The sequence below is a fragment of the Mycetomoellerius zeteki genome, unplaced genomic scaffold (genome assembly GCF_001594055.1).
Source record: "Mycetomoellerius zeteki isolate Tzet28-1 unplaced genomic scaffold, Tzet1.0 scaffold221, whole genome shotgun sequence".
NCBI classification, from domain to species: Eukaryota; Metazoa; Arthropoda; class Insecta; order Hymenoptera; family Formicidae; genus Mycetomoellerius; species Mycetomoellerius zeteki.
Window position 1 is genome coordinate 225,263 of NW_017257184.1, and position 18,813 is coordinate 244,075.

Genomic DNA, 18,813 nt, shown 5'->3' on the forward strand with positions numbered 1-18,813 from the left:
AGTTTCAGCTAAGTTCGCGCCGTTCGCGACAATCGCCGATCGCGACATTTCGGCGTTAGTTCGGAGTTTCGTAATGGCCGCTGTTTGTTCTACAAAAAAATGCCGAGTAATCTCGCGTCTTCAAACATCGTAAACGATCACAAGTCGACAATCGTACATAGTTAAAATGTTGTGTTCGACTGTGTCGTCGTTTTATGTGTACTTCTGCATGAATACTAAATTTTTATATATTACCGTTTATTACCGTTTATTTTTTAAAAAGTGATGCTCCGATGAGAAGTTGCAAGATTACATTTGGATATATTTGGATATACTCGGTGAGACCTTTGTCTTTATTTCACTTTAGCGGTAAAATAAAAAAGCTAAGCAACGTTTTAACTACAAGTCGACACTGTGTTAGGACAGGAGCATAGATTCTTGCATAACGCATAAGGTATGCACTGAGAAAAGTGATTAGGTTGAAAATGGACAAACCAGAAGATTCTGATTGATTTAATTAGAATCTTTTCGTCCATTTTCAACCAAATCATTTTTCTTATTGTAAGAAACTTAATCAAGCAGAGTCTTTTATTTGTAAAGGAAGAAAATGAAGGATTTCGATTCACACACACACGGTTCATTTTCTTATGCATTATGCGTCGTTATTCAAAAATCTGTGCTCCTGCCCTAAAGTCTGTTACACATGAAATGCATAATAGAGCATAAGCATAACATAAGACTGCTAGACCAATAGCTATGTTTACACTGTGTGTTTAGTCCGCGACCTATACAATAGGTGTCTTTGTTTAATATACAGGATAAATAAGGACGTCTATTGTATAGGCCGCGGACTTAATGCACGGTGTAAACGTAGCCAATGAGCATAATGTCGCCATATTGATTTACATAAGACGCTCATTGTTTCAGCGGTCTTATGTTATGCTTATGCTCTGTTATGCATTTCATGTGTGACAGGCTTTACACAGTAAAAGACTTTGTGCTCGTTCTTACTGTATCAGTGTCGGGCAATGTATAACTGTGTTTCGTTGCTGGAAAATACTAGTCACCTATTTTGTAACTTTTTATGACAGTGTCGATGTTGTTACATTGTTGTTGCGCTTTTTGTATAATGAGATTTTTACAATAAGCCATTACTTAAGTTTTAAGTCTTAAGTTATAAAAAATTGACCAATCATAAATTATTCTTCTCACATTCAGATTATGATTGGTCAATTTCTCACGGCTTAAGGCTTAAAGTTTAAATAATGACTTATTGTAGAAAGCCCATAAAATTTGCGCAATGGCAATGTAATAATATCGTTGTTGTCATTAAGAGTTACCGAATAGGAGGCTAAGTCTGCTTATAAAATGTAATAAATTGTATTTAAACCGGTACCTACATAAAATATTTTCGTTAAACAATAACAGCAATTATTTGTTATATTCGTGTAATTTATGGAATAAACGCTTTTTAGACGTTTGCAAAATTAGCTAGAATTTCACATACGTTTGTAAAATCGCAAATATAACTGAAAAGACTGAAAAATATACTCTATTGTATTATAGAAACTGTTCAAATATTGAAAAGAAAAATAAAAGAATAAATGAAAAATAGACGTCTAAAAATAGACGAAAAATATCTTCTCTCGTTGAATATTGTAAAATAAATTTCGTTGAAATATCAGAATAAATAAGAGCACTTCTATTATTAAATTGTCTGTGTCAGCGATTTCATTTTTCGCTTATTATTAATTTCAACGTTTAATAAATTACGACACATGAATTCGCTGTCCCGTAACTTGTTCCATTCGACGTTGATATCACCGCGAAACCCCAGGAAGTAAGGCATCTCTTGATCCCTGATGAGGGAAGGAACGGGCTTGAAGTTGGCGGTGGTGCGGGGGTGCGATCGTCGGTCCACATAATGAGCGGATAAGCCGGCTAATGTAGTCGTGATAGAGCATTGCCAGACGGAAGATAGCTCAAGCGTTGCCGCGTCGCCCATTTCTCTTGTTCACCATTCCCACTGTTCTCCCCCGCGCCGTTCTCTCACCCTCTTTCAACCCTCGGTAACGTTAACGTACCGAGATAGAATTGGACTTTGTCCGACACAAGTTTGCCGTAACCGCGACGAAGTCCGCACATGTGTGGGGACACCACGTGTGTGTATGTGATGCATGCATACGCCTCACGACACGTACGTTTAATACCGTGTGATTATCCGTTAATTGACGCAGCCACTCCAAAGTATAATCCGTCCATTCTGATTCCGGGCTACCGCCGGTGTAAAAAATTATTTTACGCGGATCGGACGAATTTCCATGTAAACGGAAATCAACACGACGTTTTGCGTGACCTGGTCGCATAGTAAAGCGTATCAGAGGCAAACAGACAGTATTGAAGCGCAAAGTGTACGTGAAAGAGGGAATTAGCCTTAGCGTATAATATTTATAAGATCGAAATACTTTGCTCTAAAAAAAGTAGTAACAAAATTACACGAAATATCGATTTATGACGAAAATGTACGTACTGGTATATGTATAATGAAAATTTACGTTAGATGTGGGATTTTTTACACTTGTCATTATATATTTTTATGTACTTTTCATAGAGTATAGTATACTTCTTTTTTATCTTATATTTTTGTAATGATTGTTTAACGTGTTTTATTTATATACTAATAAACTCAACTATTTTGACGTACAACTAGAAAAGAGTCGATTTTTGCTGACTATATAGAAGAAATAGTATTTTTTGTCGGTAGTAAAAGAAATAGTGTTTCTTGTAGATTTTGACCTTCTGGATACGAGAAAACTATTAAAAAGTTTGCAACGTTTTGGGAAAACATAGTATATTTGTAAACATGATATATTTATTCAAATTTTAATGTTCTGCTCAATTTTTGGAGTATTCCCCAAACACCACAAACTTTTCAATAACTTTATGTATTTAGTCGATCAGAATCTACAAAAAATATTTTTTTTACTTACATTTTTTTGGACAAGTCAGCCTTTTTTTAACATTCTCTTTTTTATGCGACACATTTTGCATATATGATTATGTTTCTTTTGTATATTTTTAAGATTTCGGGTTTTGTGAAAAACAATTTCTCTCTAAAGTGGTTACAGACTAACTACAATCTAAGGGGCATCGTGTATAGTTAATAGTTAATTACCGCGTACTTTGGTGTCTGTTTATTCATGCTTTATATAGGTAATCAGAACTGCTTCTAATCATGAAATAATTAACAAGGGAATTTATCGATAATTGAATAGTAAAGTAGATGAGCTTGATAAAACTGAGAACTATAAATTTTTAAGTTCTATGATGGATGAAATAAATTATATCTAAAAAATTAGCTTAACTATTATAAGAAGTTTAACAATAGGGCTCTTGAAATTTAAACAAAAAAATCTTAAATAATAATAATTGGTTAATGAGAGTTACAATACAGTACAGTGCGATACTTAGAGCGCAATTAATATATCATAAAATAATTTACATTTGGTTTAAATACAAACTATTAATATATGAACGTTTCGGTTTATTTTAAACCATCTTCAGTAATATTGAATGTAAATAAATCGATATCATTGATACACACAAATTCTTAGTCCGCAGTTGGAAATTAATTTTTAGAGAAGACAAAAGATGAGCCTTTTCCCACTTTAGGATTGAGAATTGCCAATCTGTCCCTTTGTTGTTTAATCAAGTGATTATTGAAGAATACAAAAATGACAAATATAATCAGTAGAGAATTTCTAAAAAGTTCATATTTTTCTAATTCGCTCTCCGCTTCAATATATTACAATCAATAAATCAATGTGCAACACCAACACGCCATAATATGTAAAACTAAATTAACAATGCATGTATGAATGTCTTAATTGTAATATCTTGATAGAAGTCAACGTGTGATAAAACCATCAAAAATTAATTTAAGTCTATAGTAGTTTAAAATAAACCGAAACGTCCACTTATTAAGTTTCGGTTTGTATTTACATTAAATACAGTTTGTATTTAAACCGAATGTAAATTATTTTATGATATACCATATTAATTGCGCTATAAGTGCTGTATTGTAATTCTCATTACCCGATTATCATTATTTAAGGTTTTTTTTGTTTAAATTATATCTGTATACAAAAATGCTTGCTAAAAATTTTACTTGATAATAAAATATAATTGTACGTTAAAGATTACGTAATTTTGAATCTTATATTATAAAAAAATGTGATTTTTGTCTGATAAAATATATTATACACAGTTGGAAAAAATGTGTTGAATTTAACATAAATCACATGTCCCAAAAACACATTATTTTTATGTTACTTGTTCATAAAAACAATTTGCTATTTTTTTCTGTAATTAATTTCTAATTAAAGGAAAACGAATTTAAAAATAGATGCATGAAATATTTTTATCACAATAATCATGCCAAACGGAAATTTCACACAAGATTAACCTCAAGCTTGTTACGTTAATATATTTACACCGCATCATGAGTACGTGTGAGAATTTTGCGGATGCAAAATCCCGGAAGTTAAAGTTTGTCGAGCCGTGAAGCGATCCCCCTCTTGCAAATAATCGATCAGTGAGAAAATCTACGTGGGTAGCTTTTTTATGGCTCCCCGAAGAGCTCACGGAGTAGATGGGCCGTCAGTTCGCGCTACCCTTCTCGTATCTTTGCGGGACCACGCTTATAGATCCATTCTTCGTCGGTATTACCGCAAACACGTAACATCCGCCGACTGAATCCGCACATTTTGTTCAATGCCTCTTTCTCTCTCTTTCTCTCTCTCTCTTTCTCTTCTCTCTTTCTTCCTCCTTTTTTTTCTCTTCCTCTCCTTGTCTATCTCGGTTTTCTTTCTGCTCGAGAGTAATAGAATTTACCCATTTTAATTGCAGAAGGATATCGAAAATATTTCAATGTCCATTTCGTATGATTTAGTCGACTAAATATTTATAGAAATAAAGTATGTTTATGAAAATGTTATATATATATATATATATAAAGACAAAGATCATGTATATTATTTATGCAAAAGATACAACTAACAAAAGATATATTTAAAATAATTTTAAACTATATTATATTTTGTTCAGCATTATTCGTAAGTGTCGCTTTGCAGTGAATTATTATTGACTCCTAAAATGATCGTGACATTTAAAAAAAAAATGCTATCTTTTTATTTATATTATTTCTAATAGAAAATTTACTCGTCAAAAATATTGTATATTATTATTAGGAGAAAATTGGTTTCGCTTATCGTATGATATTGAATGATCATTACAATTTCCATTGAAAATAAAACTTGAAAGGGAAGATCGAAAGGGGGGTGTACGTACATTTCTTCTAAAATGGACCGTAACATTATGTGGATAGCTAACAGAAAGCACAGTTGAGAAAAGCGATAGATATGAAGTACGACATGTATTTCATTCGGGCGTAGATCGTATTCACGGTGAAGTAAAGCGGATTAGGATCGTGAGCTTTCGCGGAATCGGACGCGATATTTCGTTGTATTGAGGCGGATTAGCCTCATTCACGTTGCCGATTAATTGTATGCTGATTAACTGAATCCATTATAAACCATGATAGCAACAGTGAGAATTACAATATATCAATTTTATAAAAAAACTGCTTTAAATAATATTCGATGGCAATTGTGTGTAAATTAAATGCGCGTTTACCTAATTTTTATTAATTAAATAACTCGCACATTTCTGCATTAGTTTCTCTCTTTTTATTATCGACTTTTTAATTCTATTTTTGATAAACAAATCACGCTGAATTTTTTATAATAAATTCCGAAATTTTAATGCATTATATCTTTATAAGACCTATTTCTTTTTGATTTTTTTAGCAATATTATAATATATGAATTTAATCAATACGATAATAGGCTTATAGTATATATAATAATTTATAAAACTGATGAAATTGTATGATTTCTAGAAATTTCATTTAAAAATTCATGGACGAAAATGTCTAATGAAGAGATATCAGAAGATTTGCGGATTATCGCCGTGTCTTTATCCATTGCTAATGCCAACGTTTCGTGAACCTCGCCCTGATAAAGTGAACAGTAAGGTTCACGAAATGTTGGCACTAGCAATGGATAAAGACACGCCGATAACCCGCAAACTTTCTGATATCTTTGAAAAAAATACCCGTGAAAGCCTCAAAAGCGTTAGATCATAGATATTTCTTTCCTTGTGTTATATTGATATTAAAAAAACTGTTTTTCTTGATTATATACTTTCTTCAAATCGTTAGTCGTAGATATTCATAGATAATTGTTGTGCAGTACATCTGATCAGTTTCGTGGGTCATTGCATATATGATTGGAATATCGTGTTAAATAAAGGACTATTGATTTTTTAGCCGTTCCAAAATTCGCTATCCATAAGCAAACGTAAAGAGACGAGCATTCTCGCGAAGTTTCTATTTTTGCATGATTATTTTTGCATTTTTGCAGGTCACTATTCGCTGTTTAGTTATAATCTGTTTAGTTATAAAATCAATACGCGCGTCTGAGATCGCGTCAGGTTTACCATACATCGTATTAAATGGATAAAAATTTTCCAGTATGTAACTCAGGAGGACAAATGAGAAATATTGGAGGCTGTTGTGTTGTGCGCTGACGTCGGATTTGTATTCTTTTGACGCCGTGCTAATTGCACGACGATGTTGTATGGGAGAGGTAGCTTTTTATACCGCGACTGCTGATGACATCCCCGCTGCGCGCAGCTGACCCTCTATTATTTCTCATCGTCGGTTCTCTATCGGACGAAATCCTCTCTCGTCGAATCGCATGTTCAGCACGCCATGAATTCTTCAGTACGAGAAACTCATTCCACGCTCGGCCACTTGAACGGCAATATTAATTCCATTTATTTATAGCGCGTTTATTAAAAACCGGTATTGCTCATTGTTACAGACGATCGCGTCTGGAATTCTTCGTCTTTTTTTCTTTAAAAGAATTATTTTCCTTTTGCGTTTTTCTTTTGTTTATACATACTTTTTCCGTCTTATCATTTTCTTTATCGATTTTAATTATGTGAACAAGTATCTTCTCTTTGGCATATTTCTTTCTAAATTTAGTACTCTTGTATCTGCTTGAGTTAGAATTTTTATTAACAAAAAATGATAATATAAGATAAAAATAATAGGGTAAATTCTCTCGGGTATTATGGCCATAGGAAAAAGATGGTCATAGGTTGTAATTTCTCCAATAATTGCTAAATACAGCATTTTTGTAGTAATTCTAAAAACTTGTGGTCATCTTTTCTATATGGCCATCTTACCTGAGTTTACTCTATTTCACAGAATTCTGTTATCTTATGGCTATTCTTTATTCTATGATCTTGTAACAGCGTATTGAAATGTAGAAGCATATTCACGAAGTTAGACATAATGTACATACTATCTGCTTTGTGATCAAAACACATGATTACGAAGATAGACAAATGACTTTCTGGATATATATGTATGTATGTATAATACATGTGTAGAAATATACATATGTGCGATTCCTATACTATCACATTACGACGCATACATGAATACATGAGTGGTGAATAGTATTATATTACATTCCGTTCACGTACACGACAGAATAGAAAGGTAGCACGAACTGATAAGATAGAAGTTAACTGTGAAGTTTTATTGCATCGCCAAAAGACACGTTTTACGAGTTGGTTTCGTTTCCTATTGATCTTGGTATTGATTTTGCCTATAAAAAATGGTTTATGACGTGACAATGATTGTGATTGGATAAGCGAGTGAAATAATTTTTGGAACGCGAAAGATATAATTTTCGGCAGATTGATACCTATATATTTTTCATAATTTATGTAAGAATTTCATTAAAACAGTCAAGATTTACAGGCGTAAAGTAAATTTTCGCAGCATATTAATATTTAATAAATATCTCTCAGTAAATAAATATTCGAACGCGCGTTATACGAATAATCAGCTGCAACATTCATTATTTTGAAGTAATTAATCAGTATATCTCTATACTAAAGCGTAAGAATGAATGCATATCGCATAGTTGTTGAATGATATACCTACGACATGACGGTCTTTTTATCGGCTCAGCCGACTATATGGCTGCATCTCACGTAAAAGCTGGCTATATCGCATCTCCATTCCATTCTCGATCGCATTCTGCACTCTCGGAGGAGGGATGATTCAATTCGACACAGAAATAAGGTTTCTCATCTAGGTAGAGATGGAGGGTATAGATTCTTGCGACATCTCAACTGCGTTTGAACTGCTCTAATGAGTTCTAGTTCTCTTTTCTATGCGTTATATTTTCTATTCTATTTCAATCTCTTTTCCCTTTCAATAATCCAATATTTTTTTCTTTTTAAAATCTTTTTCTAATTGTTTAAATTACTTTAACTTGTAACGTCTCATGATTTTTTATTTTTATTTAAACAGATCATTGTATTTATATTAATGAGTTTTTATGTGTTACATATTGATGTCATGGATAATAATTAAGGTATATCATAATAAATTCTTTTTGAAAGTACTCATTTCGACGCTTTAAGCTTTACTAAAATTTGCAAAAGTTTCGCAATAAATTTTTTTCAAGTTTTTTTTTAGAATTTATCTCGGCGATATTTATTTGAGGTTACTGTTGATTCAGTCGATGTACTTGACATAATCGATTTAATTGAGATGTAAATGAGTGTTCTTCTCCTCTTACAAGTCAAAGTAATTTTCTCTGACGATTTAATTTCCTGTGATAAATATATTTTACCGTAGATTTTGAAGATTATGCTAAATAAGATATGTATTTGTGCTGCACTATATTTCATTCAAGCGTCAAAAGGAACTTTATGAATAATTCGCGGTGTTCCTGTATACATTGCGCAAATCGGATACAACCTGAAAAACGTAGCCGAGGGAACGTAGTTTACGGAATTTGTAGGTCTGACGTTGACAAAACAGAGTTTTATTTATGGCACGGTTATTTATACTGCAGTATTCTATAAAATTCTATATCAGTTTCTTTTATAGTAAAATGCAATTAATAAGTCAAGGAGTACATTAGTTAGTAATTTATTTAAATGACACAATGAATATCTCCATCGCGAGTTAGATAAATATTGCAAAATTATGTTTCGCGATAGAAATAGTAAGTTCAAAGTTTACAGCTGTTTATTATGTAGCCACGTAATTTATTGACGAAATTACGAAAAGGGGGAAGCCATCATTTTTACTCGTCCATAAAAAATAATCAAACACAAGGACAAGAAAGTATAACAACCCATAAATTACATACAGTTGCATTATGAAGTCAATCGATGGCGATTCCTGGCTTTCCTGGAAACCTTTCATTCTGTTGCGCGAGTACATAAAGAAATCTTTACCATCAAAATCGTCTTACAATTTACTCGTTTATAATTTTTATATATCGACGTATTTAGTTTTGATTGCTTTCGAGACAAGATGAAATGCTTCTTCCCTCTTTTTCTTTCCTTCTTTATCTGTACTGTTCTTGACTGTTCGTGCGTGACAGACTCCCCTGATTATTTGATCCGTGAGATCGCAATTGAAAGGCGATCGGACGTTGGTACGATGAGTCGTCAGAGTTTTATCGGGATCGCTGCGGTTGGGTATACGAGTCGTTTCCGTGGTTGGATTTCCGTCGTTCCGCTACTAATTTTCTATGATCGAGGTTCCCGGTTAACGAGACTAGTCTATCGCGCTGAGATCGACTATGCTTTTCACGAGGATTAGTACCTGAATTCGCTCATAAATTTATTACAAATAGTCTCTCTTCAAATGTATTTTTGTTGCTGCTCTGAGATGAATGATGCGGCAGTGATAATAGCACCGATCGATTAAGAGGTCAAAGAAAGTTATATCTTATACCTTGCAAATTTTAAAATGTGCATATTATCAGCAAGGCTCCTAATATCTGCGTCAACCATTTTGGATCCTGACGTTAGAAATGCGGAAAATGCGAAACGTAGTCTAATAGTTCTGCCAACATCTATCCACACGAAAGATTGTTCTATAATGAAATTATTCCTGGTTTGGTAAAGGAAGTTTGTAACAATTTTGATTTATAACATAATAATTTTTACAATATATTAAAACAAAATAAACAAAGATAATATTTTCAAAACGATTGAAAATCTTGAAAATAAATGTAATTTTCAGAAATATTATATATTTCTCCGTAATAGTAATATAAAAAAAATTTATCTTTTATAATGCTTTATCGAATTATATGATGACAATAAATGAGTTGATGAAAAACTGTATACATATAAGTTGCTTAAATTATTCATGTATACTTCTTGACAACTTTCGTATTTTTTTACTTGGAATAGCTTTCGTACATATTTACACTCTTAAGTTACAGTCGGTACTGCTCATAAATTTACATGAAATTTAATTTAAAATTGTAGTTGTTGAATTTACATATATGAAGTAGAAATATTAAGATTGCTTGTAGAAAGAATATTTCATGAAGCAATACATACGGAAAAACTACGTGCTCATTAGTTTCCGAGTCCGGTTCGGTAACAAAGCGGTAACTCTTTTGCAAAAAGTACTTTTGCTGAAGAGATTTGTGCCGCCGACTTTTCGATACAGGATATTCTCCGATAAAACGTGAGTCGCATAAGGATTCGGATAATGTCTGAAGAATGCTTGGCAAACGGCAATCTAGAGATAGAAAAGTATCATTTCTACGCTTTTCTTCATTGAGTGCCTTTGTCAAATTGCATCATGCATGTGAGATTATTGAGAAAAGTATAACCTGAATAATTAATTATATTTTGTTTTCATCAAGTGTTACGTGTATATGAAACAATATTGAAATATGTTTTTAACAGAAGTGCATTAATCATTTTTACTTTATAACTTGTGATTATCATTATTACTTAATGACACATACTGCCAATAATTATAATTACTTATTCAATTACTGTCTACTCAAATACTATCTACTCTTTGTTTTTTATTTCAAAGTTTTATATGACAGAATATGCTATTTTCATTGCTAATGAGAAGTTCCATTTTACGATCCAGATGTATTTATTCACACATACTTATTTAATGAATTTGTTTCATTTTTTTCCATTCACCTCTTTCGTCAGAAATCCATTAAAAGATCGTTATGTGTTTGATAAATAATACGAGTCTCCTCATTAACGTAATATCAATGATGGTAATGCTCCTACAATTTTATTCTTCTTCCTGGCTTGTTCATCGCGAACAATAGTGATGCCTTCACAGGACGGAATATGGAACAGCTTCGTATTCACTCCTACAAATATATGCGTCAATTTATTCATGGCTATCACTTTTCATCAAACGATTTATATTGTAACGATGATATCAATTGCTAACTGCTTGCCATTAAATGAAATATCGACGAAGCGATTTATTTCATATCAATGATATCGATTATATGACATAATGTGATTGAACGAGTGTTCATCCACTGTCAAAATTAATATTTCCGTGTTAAACTATCCTTCCTCTGTGCTCTTGTAAGCTTTTATCGCTCGTAATTCCACAAATTTCACAGTAAATAAACGACTTTTTGAAGTGAGAATTTTTGAAAAGTACAAAAAATTCAAATTTAGTATATAAAACGAGATAGCTAACCTTTTTTTCGATGTTTTTGTTTTTCGTAATATTTTTAATATTACGAATAAAAGTATTAACGTTGAAAAATAGGTAGTACAAGAGGAATATGATTTTCTCTGGCCTCGGAAGATTTACATTTTAAGAAGAACCTTGAATTTTTTTCAAGAACTTGAAGTATACGAAACAATAGTTTCATTATAAGAAACAAAGTTCATGCGATAGCGACTAAAATGTTTGCCGTAATATCGATAATCGAATTTTTCAAGTTATAACATAATTGTTTTGTTATAACTAAATTACATGCTTCCGTGCCTCTTCGAAGGGAAGCCGCACACAGAACCAGGGAGAAAATATCTCACATCGACCCGTATTAAAAGAGGTAGCTAAAATACTGCTTGACATTATCTATTTTCAACATATACATCGATTCGAGTCCATACGCGTCGTTCGATGACAGCGTCTGCGCCGACGATTTTCCTTTGTTCTTGTTTAAATAGAGGGTGGCGGCCAAAAATGCTTCGGCTGTTCCGCTTTTATCGTACCTCATTTCACAAGCGACGACGCGTTTACTTCGTTTTTTTTCATAAATTCTGATATAATATTGTATGGCGAAGCATCGTTTGCCTCTTACATTTTTCTTGCTCACTGACATTAGCCTTATAATATTGTATCCTCTTTTTTTCTGTTACATTATTTATACATAATAATTTTTACGTTACGCAACAGTATATAATGCTTTTTTATGTTACGAATGTTTAAAACTTTTATATCTTTAACTTTTATATCGAATTTTTAATATCATGGGTACGTATAAAAATTACAAGACATATTAAATATGTTTTCGCATTCACGATTTAAAAATGAGACAGAAATAGATAATAATAAATAAATTACATTCATAATTGCTTTCTTGACGCTAATACTTTTTGCTACAGTACATGTGGGAATAATAATTCGATCTATCTTCAGTTCGGTAATGGAATTACTACATACTCTTTCTCAATTTGTCATGTCACACGTCAGGACTCGGTTCCACTAGGAGAGGAAGTTAAAGTAATGCATTTCTGTCTATCTTTAATGTGATAACAATACGTTACCGAATTTCTCGTGATCGCGCTAACATCATAATGTACAGATAGCACCTGAACAATACAAGTTCTGACTTCGTCGCTATTGTTTAAGCTGCATTCATTACGATACTAGCCATCAAGTCCCTTGGTCAGAACTAGTACGGAGAGACCCGTCTAAGCAAGTGTTAGCGACGGCGGTCAAGCTTGTAATCTGAGGGCGGTGGGTCGTCTAGTCGGTCGGTCGAGGTAAACGGTCCATTAAGACAGGGTACAGTTAGTGTTGCAGGAAGCGGGCAGTTTACTAATGCGGTGACGGAAGGGAGGAAATACGAGGGACCCGCGCAAGGGCCGTTACAGAAGCTAACTCTGGTGGCTTTGCCATCGCTGAGCGAACTTGCAGCATTGATCCCGTTTTTACATGTCATCAGATTCTTTTTACAAATATACAAACGCGAATTGTTTAAACATATATTCAGATTATTAAGCTGTAGGGCATATTATAGTATGATATCTTCGGTTATTATAATGACACACATATCTATATCTTTGTTGCATTTAATTTGATTTAACCGTGAATGTTCTGTCGAATTAGTACTGTTGGTAGTTTAACATGAAGGAAAACACATGGAAGTGGTCGACATGTGGGAAATGTAACCAGAGATTGCTGATGCAGAGGGTAGCAGCCTCTTAAGCATACGCGAAGCCGCATTGGGGTTGCTCGACCTGTACGAGCCGAAGTTTGATTACTGTTTTCACAGCGAGGCCACGATGTGGGCTACTACGTATGTAGTAGCTAACAAACTAGCGTGTACTGTTTTGCGTAGTCGAGATCGTGAATTTCCTTTGCTCAGACTTCACCTGTTGTCGCTTGCACTTGTAGTACAATGTGTTTCTAAGATCATGTATAGCGGTGGAATCCATTAGTTAATCTTGTGCAAATAATATATATGGAAAATAAATTAGTAGAAATAAAAGAAAATCTATCGGGCAAATAAGGATCATATATATTTCATTATTTTTAATGAGAATTTTATTTATAAGTATTTAAAGAAATTTAAAGATAATTTTAATTTTGCGATAATGAGATTGGACACAAATTTCTTTATGTTTTAATTTTCGTTATCTGAATATCCAACAGTAATATCTGCTTGAAATTAAATGAAATTAGAAGATTTGTTATTTGTGTGTTTAGTTGAAGGAATATATATTTGTGAAATACCTATTACATATTTCTATATTTTAATTTATTTATCTTACATATTTATAATACATTTATAATACATATTTAAACTTATTGGATATAATAATTTTATAAGACAAAGCATGATACAAATTATACATATCTATAACTTAAGTAATATTATGGTACTTACTACTCTTCTGTTTCTGTTCTGAATATTTCCTTTGGGACAATTCAGGAAATGAAGCCCATAGAGGACGAAGATTCAGTCAACTTTGGTGCTCTGTTTGAGTGTTATTGTTGTCTTCTACACAACATACACACATTTACTGCTAAAACAGAGGCTTTGTAGAAATTTCAAATAAACCCAAGACGGTGTAGCATGCTGAATAAGATAGTCTTTTTATAGTCTTCTTTTACATTGGAAATGGAATATTTAAAGTTAAATTTGTTCTCGCGTGTTTGCGCGTAGTCTTTATTTTATCCACGAAGCTTTTAATTCGATCAACGTGCTGAAACTTGATCTCCCAAAGAAGTTTAATGATAACAAATGTATCATCTTTCTTTGTACTTCTTCTTTGTACTTCTTCATGAAAGTATTCCAACATAACGGTATGATATTACTGTTAGATAACTGTTCCTCGTTATGAAGGCTATACTTTTGATAATTATGATATCATTATAACATCTACGTTAATGTCACTATTACGTGACAGTTTTAATAAGATAGACGGTCTTATTGATCAGAAGAAATTCATTACGTTACGCAGGTGTAGCTGATTCTTTTATTGTAATAATGTCCTGCCAAGCCTTTGTATTTGATCTTATCGTTTAATTATCGAATTTCGTATAAATTTATTCCGATCTTCGTTCATCCTCTTTCCACCCCTTCGTTTCACTTCCTTTTCATCGTAGCTGCGCTTTCGTGCTCATTTCTCCTTTCGTTCTGACTAGTGGCGTAATGAATTCGAGACGGTCATGTCCGTAGGGAGAACTTCTCTAGTTGAGTTTTCGGGATGAAAAAGAATACTTCCTGAAGAGGAATATCGAGGTTTGAACTCAGTAAACTTTGATTTCGTCCGCACGCGATTACTTCAACACGAAACCTTGCTCCACGGAATGCCACGGATTACGACTTGCTCGAGCATGCATTGTCAGCAAATTTTCTCCTTTAATAGCACAACAGCCTTTCCTTTTAAGAATTTCAGTTATTTGTGCATTGTTTACTTCACAGCTAAGAAACAGTCTTACAAGGTTTATTTTTTTTATTGCACGATTTATATGGAGTCTTGATTTTTGTCATGCTCGATTAAGTATACATTAGTTTGCTAAGAATTATAATCAAGTCTTTCTCAGCACTTGTTTTTGTGTAGGCAGAAGCATGAGGAAACAAATAAAAATGAGATAGAAATTTTAATCATTAAATGCATAATTTTTTTTTCTCCCCCCAAGAAATAATATGAATATTTTATGATTCATATGCACGGAAAAAACGGTTTTGTTGAGGTATCGAAACATTTAGCTATAGATACAGATCTGAACTAATTTTGTTAGGCTATCGAAATAATTATGTAAAATGCTCAAATCAAATTGGTTGCTAGAATGTAAAAACTTTTTGCAACATTGCTCATCATGCTTAAATTTTTTACATAATTATTTTGATGATTTCACAAAGTTAGTTTTAGATTTGTATCTACTTGTCTAATTTTTAAATTCAACAAAATTATTTCTACCATGTAAAATTTAAAACATACGTACAATCTGTAAACATCTATAAACATATCAGACAGCACGCGTAAATCGAAATGTAAGACATTTTAATGATATATTCTAGACGTCTTATGCCTCGATTTTGATATGCATGCTGTTTGGAATATTTCTGATATTTTTTTGTTAAAGAATATATTGAATATTTAATTTTTTTTCTTTTGTCCTATCTTTTCTCATCTTGGTTCTTCGATTCTTTTGTAGCTGTCGACATCAATGTACACTATTTTCCAAGTTCCTCTCTTTTCTCTATATTTTAAAACTTTATATCCAGTTCTATGTGTATTTTGCTTATATACCAGTACATTGCGTTTACAGTAGATATATTTGATTACGAAATATCATGCGTACGTGCGTGTAATAGCGCGTTGCACGTTGTAAATGTAAAAGCGCACAAGTCTGCGCGTTTCCTCTCTCGTGTTCTCGTTCTCTTTTCGTCGTGACGGTGCGATCATCTTCTGCGAAACTTCAGAACGAGAAACTGCGCGAGGTGAGGAGGTCAAAGGAGTGCGAGGTACAGGGGGAATAATATGCGACGACTAGAATCCGTAGTTTCGCACGGGAAGGGAACAATGGACAAGATTAATGGCAAATGGGGCGAGTGCAGGGCAACGCCGAAGGATGCGAGGCAGGAGCACGCAGAGGAGTGACTTTGCATAATTTGTCTTGCAGTAATATCTGAAATTCGGTAATACCGTATGGACTGATCTACGAAATTTGGACATCGGAAATAATCTATGAGCGAACTTGAATGAAGAAATAATAATGAAATACGAAAGCGAATATCTGGAAAGTATTAATGCTATATTATATTAAAAAAGTATTAATGCTATTCAAGAAAATATTAAGAAAGCATAAATGTAGCTATAAATGATTTGTATCGTTAAGACTGTATTTGCGTCTTACGTGTTTATTTAAATTATCGCTCTATAGCATTTTATTTCTTTTTTGGTCCTTTTGTTTTTTTAAAGAATTTATATGGAAAAATGATAAATCAATTTTCTATATAATTAATGCGAAGGTTTTTGAATTTAATTAATTGTCATTTAAATAATTAATAAAAATATCTAGATCAGAAGTTGAATACTAGAAAATTTAAAAAGTACTTGATAAAATATGTCACAGAAATTTTTTTTTTGTTACATGCTTTCAATAATTGATTATTTTTTTTTTTAGTATAACAGTCAGTGCGTACCATTCATATTTAGAATTAAAGCAATTTTGATTATTGATATTTATATTGTTGCAAAAAAATATAACTTTCTATGGATATAATTTTTCATTGATATTTGTTATATTTGGCTGTAATTATGTATAATTATGGCCATCCTCTAACTAATTTATCTATTTTCAAGTAAGCATGTTTCAAGGAGCGTAGATATAAGATAGTAAACGCAGCTCGATGAAAGAGTATTCATAATGTCTTTGTGGTTATTGGTTAGGCAATTTGTTTCTCTTGGCCATCTTGCTGCCGTGGAAATGGGATATCGAAAAAATTCTAACCACCCATTTGCTTTACCGTTCGCGTTTGCCAGAGCCTTGGGTATAGATCGCGTGAGATTGACAGTCGTTTTATTCGCGTGGATGAAAGCCATTTGCTGGCAACGGCGATTCACGTTAAAAGCAATCTGCAGCTGAATCGAAGCGGGGATTTTAATAGCGCGAAATTATTTTTTCTTTCGAGTGACGCTTTTATTTTAGATCTTGAGAGTATCGAATTCGAGCAGCAACTTTGCTTAAAGGAACGTGTGGTATATGCGATCTTATTCATTTATGCTTGGCATATGTGTGTATGTGTGCATCGCCTTCTTTGCAATTCACTTCGTTTGCACGCGATTCTGAGGAACGAGGTGACGATGATGCACTCCGACGGTTTCTTGCTCTTATAGCGGTGCGAAGAATAGGATATTGAAAAATCCCTGCCTTTCATTGACATCCTGCCTTTTACCCTGCCTCACCCTCTTTTGCCAATGGCACCCTTTCTCGTTCGCCACCGCTACTGAGGATGAATGCGTGAGGGTGCTACGAATGGTAGCAGGTGCGCTGTGTGAATTTATCGCGGAGGAAAGCTCGACTTATGAGCGCTGGTTGAGATTTGAATCAAGCGAAAAAAAAGTATCCTTCGGTCAATGATCAATTTTCTATCCATACAAATTTATATCGTCACAAGTTTCTTTTTTGTTCAAAACTTGTTGCTATCTCTCTCTTTTTCAATTTTTTATTCGTTCTTTATTTTATGGAATATAAAACCTCCAGGAAATTGCCATGCAATTTTATCGCAACAATTTGTAGTTTTTACGATTTACGTTATTTATTGTAGGCTTTTTTTGTTTTTCTTCCTGCATAGAGAATGTTGTTATACGTTATTGTTGTTCTAAAATGTTACGAATCTTGAAAAGTATGTACTTTGCGATCAAACAATTTGAAGCGTCTTTTTTAAATCGAGACGATTCTTAGACAAAATTATAGAAACTGACGTGTTTTATAACAAGTTAATTAAATTGACCCCATAAAATATGTTAAAAAAATCAATTTTTCTGTGAAAAAATTATCAGATATCTTTCAATTCATTAGTTTTATTAGGAATAGATTTCATTCAAATTTATCAAGTATAGTATAATTAATGTTTATATCTTTAACTATTGATATTAATTTATGTATCTCTGTTTTACTGTTCGCAACTTATAAGTTAATGATCAAAGTGGATGCTTATCTTATACGCACAAACACAATCTGTTTGGTAAGCGTAGAAGTTACAAGCAACAAAACAAATATATAAATCAATACATATTGAAAGATATAAACATTAATTATACAATTCCAGATAAATTTAAACGGAATTTATTCCTAATAAAACTGATGAATTGAAAAATAACTTATAACTTTCGCAGAGAAATCAATTTTGTTTAATATGTCACTAACATATTTTATTGGGTCAATTTAATTAACTCGTTAAAAATATGTCAGTTTCTATGATTTTTCTAAGATTATTTCTAAGAAGACAGTTGAACGAGAAAAGTATCATTCCCATTAGAGCTCGTTCGTTTAAAGAATTCTTGCGAATTCTGCCATTTGTTCTGCCGCGATATCGATCGATTTTGCTCGAATTTATTCTCGATGGAGCCGACCGACTGCATCTGTGGTATTCCATATATCCATAGCAAGCCACCGCGGGTTAACATCGGCTTCCG

General features: G+C 32.8%; 1 protein-coding gene and 1 long non-coding RNA gene across 12 annotated transcripts in view; one reads left to right on the forward strand and one right to left on the reverse strand.

Moving 5' to 3' along the window:
- Nucleotides 1–18,813, forward strand: part of LOC108722985 (dystrophin, isoforms A/C/F/G/H) — a 477,563-nt gene that overhangs the window by 46,792 nt on the left and 411,958 nt on the right. The window lies entirely within an intron of this gene.
- LOC108722986 (uncharacterized) lies at nt 9,662–12,032 on the reverse strand. 3 transcript variants are annotated; one of them, XR_001936625.1, is made up of 4 exons: nt 11,755–12,032; nt 11,098–11,279; nt 10,492–10,675; nt 9,662–10,016 (listed from the first exon to the last, which is right to left on the reverse strand). It is a non-coding gene; the product is annotated as an uncharacterized lncRNA (long non-coding RNA). The 3 variants fall into 3 exon arrangements; XR_001936624.1 differs by lacking the exon at nt 9,662–10,016 and having other exon boundaries at nt 10,422–10,675; nt 11,906–12,032; XR_001936623.1 differs by lacking the exon at nt 9,662–10,016 and having other exon boundaries at nt 10,422–10,675.